The following is a 12,239-nucleotide window of genomic DNA, read 5'->3' on the forward strand; positions in this document are numbered from 1 at the left end:
GAGAGCAATATGTGTAATTCAAAAAAAAGACTATTTCTTGTAAAATACTTTGCAAACATCCGTACCTAAGAGATGCTACACAGGAGTGTTGCTTTAAATAGCTCCCTGTTGGCTGTATAATGCGAGCGGGGCTCTATGGTGACGCATTTCTCCCCAGGTACAACTTGACCAGGGCTGAAAATTGGCCTCAGATGTCCTGAAATATATACTAAACTTGCAGATATCCAATGAAGCTGAATACTGGAAGCTTCAAGACAGATAAAAGAAAGTACTTCTTGACATAGTGAAACTATGAAACTAGCACCCACGGGAAGCAGTGGTGGTCACCAACTTTACAAGAGGATTGGACCAATTCATGAAGGATAAGTCCAAGCATAATCTTCAGCCTGGGGGCCACGTTCCCTGGTAGGGAGGTCCAGAGGTCATGTACCAGTGGCAGAGAAGGTGCGATGGAAAAGTGGGGAGAGCACTGGAGGTGGTTCTTACCTTTGATCTGTAGCTTGTACATTCCAGTCGTGCAAAACCCAGGTTTTCAGAGAGACACACACCACACATCTCTCCATACTCCTTGCATACAAGCAATTGGCTTTATCATAGTTCAATGACACATTCTAACCAAGCAAAAGCACTCAAGGGAGGGTGTGGCCTGTGAGAGGGGGTGTGGCCTGTGAGAGGGAGTGTGGCCTGGGGAGCATTATGGCCTGAGTTCCAAAGGCCAACTAGGGAGGCTAGAGGGTAGCTTTTCATCCTTTGCCTGCAGCTCCCAGCCCTGCTTTAACTGCAGCATCCGGAGTGTTTGAACTGGGAGTCATTTGCATAGCAGCTTATGTAAACCACTGCTGGATTATATAGCCTTTCTGTTGTGTACAGCCAGAAGGGGCTCTCGAGTTACTATATCCAAATCATTATCTAGTTTTGTAAAATATTAATGGTCTGTACTGAGCACAAAGTTACAGGCTTTTATAGATTGCCAGAAGTATTGAGGGTTTTATTTCTCATTCTGCATAAAGCAATTTATTACATACTTTGCCGTTTGCTTTGTTTTTATAATAATGCCTTAATTTAACACCTTTTTTTAAAGGAAAGGCAAATGTGCTTGAGGCTTTCTTCATTATTATTTTTTTACAGCATCACTAGCTCCACTAGAGCATTATTCCTTTCTCTCGACTCTCCTTCTTGACCCTGCAATTTTAGTCATCTGCCCCCTTACAATGCATGCTGTAGATAGTAAAGCACTTGCAGTTTCTCATCCTCAGTGAACTAGAATCTGCTATTAATGAAAAACGGTACATTCTGTACAGCTGGTGTCCATCTCATTCATACTGGCTGGGGCTGGTGGGAGGTGTAGTCCAAAACATCTGGATGATTTGGGGAGATGATCGAGGGAAGCAGAAGCTAACATCATGCCCTGCAGATGTGGCTGGATTCCAGCTCCAGCCAGCCACAGCCAACATAGACAATGATCGGGATTCAGGAACCCATGAACTGGCCTGATAACTGAGTCAGACCATTGGTCCATCTAGATCAGGATCATCTACAGTGATTGGCAGCAGCTTTCCAGGGTTCCAGACAGGGATTATTCCTAGCCCTACTTGGATACCCGCCAAGTGTCCCAGAAAAAAGGGACATCCCATATTTACATGTGAGATCGGGGTGGCCATTTTAGGTGTCCTACTCTCGCCCAGGAAAAAGTGCTTTTCATAGAATAGAATCATAGAATTTTAGAGTTGGAAGGGACTCTCAGGGTCTTCTAGTCCAACCCCCTGCAATGCAAGAATCTCAACTAAAGCATCCATGTTTTGGGGGGTGAGAGGGCGCAACAGGTCTCATGACTCGCCTGGGAGCATGTCCTGGAAGATGCACATCCTGAGGTTTTTTTTATCTGAAAAAGTTGGACAGTATATACTTGGAGACGCCAAGGATTGGAACTGTGAACTTTTCCATGAAAGAAGATTCTCTACCAAGAAGCTAGAACTTCTTCCTTCTTCCTCCTCTTCCAGTGCATGCCAACAACCAAGCAGAGAAAAAAAGGAAGCTTCCTATGTTCCTATGAATTTGATCCTGTTATTGTTGTTGTTGATGATGGTGGTGGTGGCATTTCCCCACAAATAAACAGCTATATCTTTGTGGGCTTATTGTCAAGGCTCAATTACTAGAGCCACACTGAGCTGAGGAAGATGCTGTCAATATGCATTCACAAGCTGCTGTACAAGACAATAGAAAACAGGAAGTTGCCTTATATTGAGTCCAACCATTAATCCACCTAGCTCAGTATTGTCTACAATGGCTGGCAGTGGTTCTCTGGGGTTTTAGTCAGCAGTTTTCCCCACTGGGTAAAGGACCCCTGGATGGTTAAGTCTAGTCAAACTGGACTATGGGGTGTGGTACTCATCTCGCTTCAGGCCAAGGGAGCTGGTGTTTGTCCACAGGCAGCTTTCCAGGTCCTGTGGCCAGCATGACTAAACTGCTTCTGGCACAACGGAACACAGTGACGGTAGCCAGACCACACGGAAACGTCGTTTACTTTCCCACTACAGTGGTACCTATTTATCTACTTGCACAGGTATGCTTTCGAACTGCTAGGTTGGCAGAAGCTGGGACAGAGCAAAGGGAGCTCACCCCGTCATGCAAACTCAAACTGCCGACCTTCTCATTGGCAAGTCCAAGAGGCTCAGTGTACCTCACCATCTCATGTCCAAGGGGGCAGTGGCTTCATGGGCACCAGGTGACAACCTTTACGAGCCCCATTGGGCTCATGGGAACCACACTGGTGATCTGGGTTAGAGTGTTGAACCTGGGCTCAAATCACCAGTCAGCCAAGAACCTCACTAGATGCCTGGGCCAGTCACTGTCTCTTAGCCTACCCTAACTCCCAGGGTTGTTGTGGGGATTAAATTAGGAGGGGGAGAACTATAGATGCTCCCTTGAGCTCAGGAGGGATATAAATGCCACAAATAAATAAATGAAGCACTGCCTTGTGGTGACGGTGGGGGTTAAGTTCTCCTTGGGAATGTGATGTGCTTCTTTTAAGGTGGGGAGGAAGAGCGATGGCTTCCTGCTCCTTTGTGCTTCGACTGAGAACACGGCCCAGAGATTCCATAATGTGCCGACACAAAGCTCTCCTTCCCCTTGTTCCTTGGCAGGAGCCATTTAGCCGCACATTGCATTGATGCTGCCCCATGCTGCTCCAAAGGCATCCTGGTGTGTACTTGCATCTCTTTCCCTTCTATAGATATTCTTGCCCACTGCCGACACTGCTTTCCTCACTCTTATTAGGATGCGCAGTGAATTGCAAAGCGGCTCTCCAGCTATCAAACACAATATGTCCCTTTAGATTTTTATAGCTGGCTGTGCCCCAGGTGCTATTATTATCAGTCCTAACATCACTCACTCCATATGATGGGCCCTGTCTTTCTAGTTATCTGTAATGGGCAGAAGATTTTGGAATCAGTTTTATCTCCCTGCTGCAGCGGCATTTTCTCCCTAAGAAGTGACTCGTGACTCCCTCCTGCTCTCTTTGTCTCTCTCATTCTCTAGTGTTTCATTCTCTTCCCTTTTGTATTATGCCTACTGTGGTTTTTGGTCTCCTTATCGGTGTCTGCATCTGAATTTGTCTTTGTTTCCCTCCCTCCCTCCCTCTATTTGTCTTTCCCTTTCTCACTTAGCGTTTCTTTTGCTGAATCCTTCTCTCTCTTTTCTTTCTTTTTTATTTTTTAGAAACACAAGTCTTTTCCTTTACCTGTAGCCAGTTCAAATGCCAATCCTATATACCAGTCCTCACCAACCTGGTGCCCTCTAGATGAGCCACGTTCACACCTTACATTTAAAGCACTGTGATATCACTTTAAACACAGCCACGGCTTCCCCCAGAGAATCCTGGGAAGTGTAGTTTGTTAAAGGTGCTGAGAGTACCGGTAGTTAGGAGACCTCAACTCCCCTCACAAAGCTACAGTTCCCAGAGCATTTAATGATCTATCCCTCTGCATGGGAAATTCTGGGACTTCAGCACGGCAGTAGGGGGTCTCCTAAGAACTTTTCGCATCCTTGTTGTTGTTTAGTCGTTTAGTCGTGTCCGACTCTTCGTGACCCCATGGACCAGAGCACGCCAGGCACTCCTGTCTTCCACTGCCTCCCGCAGTTTGGTCAAACTCATGCTGGTAGCTTCAAGAACACTATCCAACCTTCTCGTCCTCTGTCGTCCCCTTCTCCTTGTGCCCTCCATCTTTCCCAACATCAGGGTCTTTTCCAGGGAGTCTTCTCTTCTCATGAGGTGGCCAAAGTATTGGAGTCTCAGCTTCAGGATCTGTCCTTCCAGTGAGCACTCAGGGCTGATTGCCTTCAGAATGGATAGGTTTGATCTTCTTGCAGTCCATGGGACTGTCAAGGGTCTCCTCCAGCACCATAATTCAAAAGCATCAATTCGTCGGAGATCAGCCTTCTTTATGGTCCAGCTCTCACTTCCATACATCACTACTGGGAAAACCATAGCTTTAACTATACGAACCTTTGTTGGCAAGGTGATGTCTCTGCTTTTTAAGATGCTGTCTAGGTTTGTCATTGCTTTTCTCCCAAGAAGCAGGCGTCTTTTAATTTCGTGGCTGCTGTCACCATCTGCAGTGAACAATCTACAACTCCTGGAATTCTTTTGAGGAAGCCATGACTGTTGAAAGTGGTACCATAGGCCACATTCACACCATACATTTAAAGCACTGGACAGCTTCTGATATTCATATGCTCTCAGGACAGTTCAAACCAGAGGTAGCCATAATTGCACTCTCCAGATGTCTGATGGGAGTTGTAGTCCAACAAGATCTGGAGTGTACTGCATCAGCAACCCCTAGCAAAGACCATTGTTCAGTGGCAGAGGGTGGGAGTGGGTGGCGCTGTAGCCTAAACCACTGAGCCTCTTGGGCTTGCCAATTGGAAGGTCGGTTTGAATCCCTGCGATGGGGTGAGTTCCCATTGCTCTGTCCCAGGTCCTGCCAACTTTGCAGTTCCAAAGCACGCCAGTGCAAGTAGATAAATAGGTACCGCTGTGGCGGGAAGGTAAACGGCGTTTCCATGCGCTCTGGTTTCCCTCACGGTGTTCCGTTGTGCCAGAAGCGCTGCAGTCATGCTGGCCACATGACCCAGAAAGCTGTCTGTGGACAAACGCCGGCTCCCTTGGCCTGAACCAAGATGATTTCTATTAATTGTTGTACCCATTTTGAAAACACTTAAATAGTTTAAACAATGAGATCACAAGTAGAGTTCAGTGGGAGGCTTGTCTGAACAGGTGTCTCTTCAGGAGTTGGTGTGATATCACAATAGGGATGGGCCCTCTCATATTTCAGTAGGGAGACCCCTGACCATTAGATCCAGTTGTGACCAACTCTGGGGTTGCAGCGCTCATCTTGCTTTACTGGCCGAGGGAGCCGGCGTTTGTCCACAGACAGCTTCCGGGTCATATGGCCAGCATGACTAAGCCGCTTCTGGCGAACCAGAGCAGCGCACGGAAACGCCATTTACCTTCCCGCCAGAAGGTACCTATTTATCTACTTGCACTTTGATGTGCTTTCGAACTGCTAGGTTGGCAGGAGCAGGGACTGAGCAACGAGAGCTCACCCCATCATGGGGATTCGAACCGACGACCTTATGATCAGCAAGTCCTAGGCTCTGTGGTTTAACCCACAGCAAGGGCATTCCACAACTCAAAAGAAAAATCTTATGTTGCCACAAGCCAACAACCATCAGGCCATGACAAAATTAACCAGGTCCCATCAGCTGATCACAGTGCCCTTCACAGGAAGTGAACACTTAACCTGGTGTGGAGATTTAGGGTTTTGTATGTATGTAGCAGGCAGTGCAGATCCCTCAGCACTAGTGTGATAAGTGTCTGATGAAAATATGAACAGAGTGCACCCCCCACACCTTTAAAAGGGCTATATTTAACTTGCTAAGGGGCCTATAATCAGGGTATAAACTTGAAAGTTAATGTGGTGAGCTTCCTCCATATTTGAAGGAGAATGGGAAGTTTATTGGGTTACCCCCATGACAGTAATTGTCACAGGGAAGCTGATCAATTGTGCCATTCCCTTTGAACAGATCTTTGTGCCTTCCACACATAAAAATCCAGGGAGGATACATAAATGTGAATTATTTTATGCTTAACATGATTTAATGCAGAAATATTTTTTCAATCTGCGAACAGCAGAGAATACTGTGATTAGGCAGTTGGGCGTGTTCTGGGAGGCTAAGGAGCAGGCTGGGAAATGAATCAACATTTTTTAAAGCATGGAGAGAAAGAGGAGAGGTACAGATGGGAGGGATCCCTTTTGTCATTCTCTCCCTGAAAATGTGGTTACATGAGACAAGATGTAAGATATAGCAACTCCCGAGCTTGTTTTGTAGATTAAACAGATTAAATTGGTGAAGGATTACTGGTGAGAGCACGTTTAACTGCTGATATTGAAAGTTACTATCTATTTTAGCTCTTGTTTGAAAAAGGTGTGTGTGTTGTGTGTGTGATATTTTAAAAACATATCCAAAGTAGTATATGTACAAAAATACCGTTTAAAATACATAAAATATTGGTAGAAAACAACTGCAGCAAAATTAATAAATCAACTCCAGCTGTGTGTGGGAAAGGTATCTTGCACTGCCTCTAAAAAGACAGTGAAGGGCATGTAGACCTCACAAAGGAGGATCTTCCACAGCACTAGGGCCACAGCAGAAAAGACCCTGCTTCTCATGAAAGTTTATCTAGGATTCATATGAGATGGAATTTGAAGCAGGACCTCACTAGCAGATCTTAACTGCAGGGAGGGATGGGCAGATCAGTCTTCCAGTTTTGCACCTGTTCATTCATTAGTCAGTTCCATCCTGTTTTCACAGGATTCTGCTCTTTTAAAAAAACAAAACACTTTTGGAAATCCACATTTTAATGCATTGTACCACAAAAATACACATTTTTAGTATGCGTTTTACCATAAAATGCATTTTCACTTGCAATTTCATATGCTTTCCAAGGTGAGCCGAGAACTCCAGAATAACAAAGGTTAACTGCGGTCTGATACAGGATGTGTGAATTCCATTCAAAATGCAAACTGAACTAAATCTTCTAGCATCTTTTATACACAAGATGTTCCCTTAGATGGCCTGGCTGTAAGCCTTTGGGAGGGGGACTATTGTGGGGTGTGTGTGTTTTCCTCTTCTTTTTAAGCTGTTTTGGTTCTAATGTGATATTTTGACTGGGCACTCCAAAGAAATGTATAAAGTTGCCCTTTCTCCTGATAATAAGCTGCAGCTTTCATTTATCAAAGAGCAAGTTCTCCCCTCTCAGCAGGAATGCCATTTAGGGAGGGCTGTGTCTCTTGTCCTTTGGATTCCCGCCCCCACCGCCCCTTAAGAGCTTATTTCTGGCTCACTCATGGGTTCTTCATACAGACTGACTGGTCTTATACATAATTCAACAGGCCTATGGATTACAAATGTCAAATGTACAGATGCTTTTTTTTAAAAAAAAGTGATTGTCTCATCTTCTCTGTAGTGATTGTGTAGAGTGCTTCAAAGAAAAAAGGAGAAGCATTAAAAATGCACTTAAAACATACTGGTTTGGGGCAATTTAACCACAAAGTATCACTAGACCTCTTAAGAAGAGCCTGTTGGATCAAGCCAATGGTCCATCCATTCCTGCATCCTGGACTCAAAGTGGCCAATCAGATGCCTGTGAGAAGGCATCAAGCAGGACCTGAGCACAAGAATCATAGGATCATAGGAATGTAAAGTTGGAAGGGACCCTGAGGATCATCTAGTCCAACCCCCTGCAATGCAGGAATATGCAGCTGTCCCATACAGGGATTGAACCTGCAACCTTGGGATTATCATTCTCCCAACCTGTGGTTTCCAGCAACTGGCATTCTGAAGCTCTACACCCTGCCATCATGGATGCAGAGCATGTTCCCACATGTGGTTCCTCCTGCCTACCCTCTTGTTCTCTTCAGATCTCCTCCCACAGCTGGACCTGAAACTGCATCCTTTTCTCCTTCACCTTGACTGAAAGCCATAAAACAAACCTTTAAATGTTTTGCGAGTTGTTTTTCGACCTTAAGCCAAATTCCATTGTATCTTGGGGTAGTAAAATGTCCCCTAAACACACCAAGGTTGTGGCCTTAGAAGGAATCTGCTATCCTATATTAGTTTACATTTGAGAGAGAGAGAGAGAGAGAGAGAGAGAGAGAGAGAGAGAGAGAGAGAATCTTATAAGGTGTGTTGCATCCCAATAAGTGAGCATGGATTGAGCCAAAAGCAGGGAGGATAGTGGAGTAGAAATAAATAGCTTGCTAGGGACATTCTTTTGCTGTTCCCATGAACAAAACTCTGCATGGAAACTTAAATATTCATCCCCAATTCAGTTTTTTCTCAGAATTTCACCCCTGGTGCTTTATATATACAGAAAAAGGAAATGGTAAGCGGTAAGTGGCTGAAATTTGAGGACACTGTTTTAATTATTGAACAGGTGACAACATCCTAAGATAGGGTTGAGGAACTGGTGGCCTTCCAAATGTTGTTGAATTCCAGCTCCCGTCATCTTTGACCATTGGCCATCCTGGTTGGGGCTTATGGGTACTGGAGTCCAGCAATTTCTGGAGGGCAACAAGTTCCTCACCCCAAGTCCTAGAAGGACTATCTGCTTCTGTGGAAATTCTGCAATAAAAATTGCACTAGGTTCTAATTGTAAACCCAAGGCCTGAAAAAGTAATTTACACTGAAGTTGGCTGGGGAAACCCAGCCAGATGAGCTGGGTATAAATTATTATTATTATTAGTAGTAGTAGTAGTAGTAGTAGTAGTAGTAGTATTTATTGGTAAGAACTTAAGAGCTGGGTTAGATCGGACCAAGGGTCCACCTCATCCTGTTCTCCCCAGTGGCCAATAAGAAGTCCAAAAATGTAATGGAAATGCAATAGCCCTCCTCGGTTGCTTCTCCCAACAGCCAACAATATGTAAATGTATTAAAATACAACCAACTGATAGGTTAAAAGATAGACCAAAAGACAATATGTTATTCAGCCAACAGCCCTGGAAAAATGCACTACAGCTTTTTAGCAACTATAACAAGAGATCACCATATATATATATCTCTACAATATTATTAGCAGTATACGCCGGGTCAGCCTAGTGTAAAGCTGCAGAACATCTCCTGAGCCTTTTGTCATTTCCTCCTGGAAGTCATCAGTTCTGCACCTGGGGCAGCCAAAGGGCTTTCATCAGCATGACACTCAGAGGACTCTTCACCCTGATCGACTCGAGGAGACAGAGATAGGTGATGCTGTTGCTTTGCCAAGGGATTACAACACTTCAGACCATTGCAAGCACACATAACAAAACACAGCTGGAAAGCCACAGGGCATGAGCAGGTGTTTTTCATGAAGGAATCCCTTCTGCTCTGCTTAGTTGCACACCTCCTTTGTCTATGCAATCCCACCACCCCAGCACTAGAAGAAGCTAACAAGACTTGGGGGCTGGGGCGGACCTGTCGACTCCACACATAATCATGGCAATAACAAAATAAGGCACCAGCTGGCTGGTCAATGCAGCATCGCTAATAGAGCAAAAAGGCGCATTTCCGCACACAGTCAAGATGCAAGAGGGTTTAAGAGGAAGAGGCCAGGCCGGGTCAAAAGGATTCTGCCAAGATGACTCACACAGCTCTACTCCCATTCAAGATTAATGGTCTGCTTGCAATCCGGAGCCTAGTCAACTGTTCGAAACGCACAGTCCTCAGAATCCCCAGGGAGGACCAAATGTTTCCATTCTTTCCCCTGTCAGCTGTAAAGCTAGGAAAGAGTCTAGCCTCCCCACTTGCAACACTTCACAGATGAAAATAAGGTGCCGCTTTCACTTCTTATTGTTAGGTCAAGGTCACCATCACGTACATCCCCGATAACACACGGCCAAATACTCCTCCATTTGCTGCATGCTGGGTGATGTCCAACTGTGGGAGTCTACTTGGGCAACAGCTATTCTGCTAGCAGGGATCCCATTCTCAGCATAGAATCTAATGGGCGTCTTGCAATTGCAAAAGGGGTTGTCCTATCCCTGGCACAACTGCAACTTCTATACCTGGTAAGAGTTAAGCATTGTGTGCTACCTCTAACACCACTGCTTGTGCAACCACTTGTGCAACAATGTAATCTCCTCTTGCATTAACATTGCACTGGATTTTGTTCCCTCTGTTTACTCAAAGGGTGGGCTGAAATTTCTCAGAACAGAATTTCCTTGACTAACATTTTGACAGTCTTCTTTTTTCTTGCTCCACCCAAATGCCCTTCTTGTAAATTTTGGGCACAACTCTGCATCCAGTTTTAATATTGCTTAATATTCTTTTACTATTGTTGAAGTCAGCTGGACCCTCCCTCTCCCAGTTCTCTCTTAGCTCATGCCTTCCTTCATCTGCTAATATGAACTAACAACTGAGTTTCATTCAACGTTAAATGAGCCAGAATATTGCTGAAGAGAATTTTCTGGGGGGAAACATCTGGAGAATTTCATCTATCTCCACCACACCATACTACCCCAGCAAGAATATTTAGCAATACGTCCCTTTCACCCCTCACAAATAGCCATTTTCGTTCAACCCTAATTTTCTTATTGTACAGTCATCTAAACTCATCAGGTTTCTGAAATGGGGTTTGCTTGTACCTTATATACCTTATTTAATTATATCAATAACATTTCCTCTTTAAGAAACAATTCAGTGTAATATTAGTTTTGTTTTTATTTACCCCACCTTTCCTCCAAGGAGCTCAAGATGACATATTACACCTGTCCCCACCCTCACCCCTATTTTAATCCCTCAACAACACCACAAGGTAGGTTAAGCCGAGAGAAAGTGACCGGCCCAAGGTCACCCAGTGAGCTTCATGGCTGAGCAGGAATTGAACCATGATCTCCCATGTCCAGCACTCTAATCACTACCCCCACTTCATCTTATGTCGCTCTTGATTCCTTGGGGTTCCTGCAAGTGCACTTGCAAAAAATAAATGCACTACAGTGGTACCTCAGGTTACGTACTTAATTCGTTCCAGAGGTCCGTTCTTAACCTGAAATTGTTCTTAACCTGAAGCACCACTTTAGCTAATGGGGCCTCCAGCTGCCACTGTGCCGCCGGAGCACAATTTCTGTTCTCATCCTGATGCGAAGTTCTTAACCCAAGTTAGTGGAGTCTGTAACCTGAAGCGTATGTAACCCGAGGTACCACTGTAAAGTAATAAAAAAATCCACCTCCTCCTGCACACACAAAAATCAGAGTTTTAATTTATAGGGCTCCAGAATTGGGGCTGAGGCACTGCTTGAAAGGACTGACTTTCTTGCCCCTGTCAGCCTCCTTCCCAAGTCTCGTGGGGCTAGCAATTTTACACAGTGCTGACCATCGGACAAAGAGGCCTCTGCCTCTTGCAGACAGAGATTTCCCCCCCTTCTCCCTCCTCATCTATATTTCAACCAGCACACAAACGCATCAGAACTCATCTTGCCAAGTGACATTTGGCTGCCAACCAGCTTAATGATGCCGCTGAAGGTCTCCTTCCTGCTTACGGAGGGGAGACGTTGCGCCAGTGGGGAGGGGGGGCAGCGCCTTCCCCATTCCGGCTCCCACTAATGAAGACTCGGTGCATAATGCTTCCTCTCGGGCAAACGCTCTTCTGAAGCATTACTTTGTCAGCTCCCCCTTGCCTCTCGATAGCTTGAACACACTGCCACTAATTAGCGTAATGAGGTTTCGGTGTTTCACCTTCTACGTCTGACTGAGTTTTGTCATGCAGGATGATCCTTTCTTCTCAAGATAAATGATGCAGAGTCCAGGCCCCCTTTTACTCAGCGCATGTCTCGCTGCAGCTTCTCAGCGGTATTTACCATAGCAGGTCTGGTCCTGAAACCGAATGGTGGATTTGCACGTGAGCCTATCCTATCCTACAAAGGTTTGTGGAGGGGAGGGATCGTGCATCGGCGTGGAGCCACTTCACATCTTTCCAGCTGAATTCTGCCCAAAGATGGAAAGAAGGAGAGGCGCCAACGAAGGGAGAACGGCTTCTGCAAATGATGGCATATGCAGAACTGGCAAGATGAGCAGCAAAGACTGGAGACCAAAATGACGAAAAATTCCTTGAGGACTGGAAGACTTTTACTGCGTATTTAAAGAACTACTGGAGTGAGATGAAAACATGAGTGGGACTTGAAATATAAGCAGCAGTGTTAATT

The 12,239-nt window shown here is 45.2% G+C and overlaps 1 protein-coding gene across 1 annotated transcript in view; it reads right to left on the reverse strand.

Annotated features, from left to right (window-relative positions):
* AGBL1 (AGBL carboxypeptidase 1) overlaps positions 1-12,239 on the reverse strand; it is a 401,756-nt gene that overhangs the window by 203,802 nt on the left and 185,715 nt on the right. The gene's annotated exons all lie outside the window — the stretch shown is intronic.

The sequence above is a fragment of the Podarcis muralis genome, chromosome 14 (assembly GCF_964188315.1).
Source record: "Podarcis muralis chromosome 14, rPodMur119.hap1.1, whole genome shotgun sequence".
NCBI lineage: Eukaryota > Metazoa > Chordata > Lepidosauria > Squamata > Lacertidae > Podarcis > Podarcis muralis.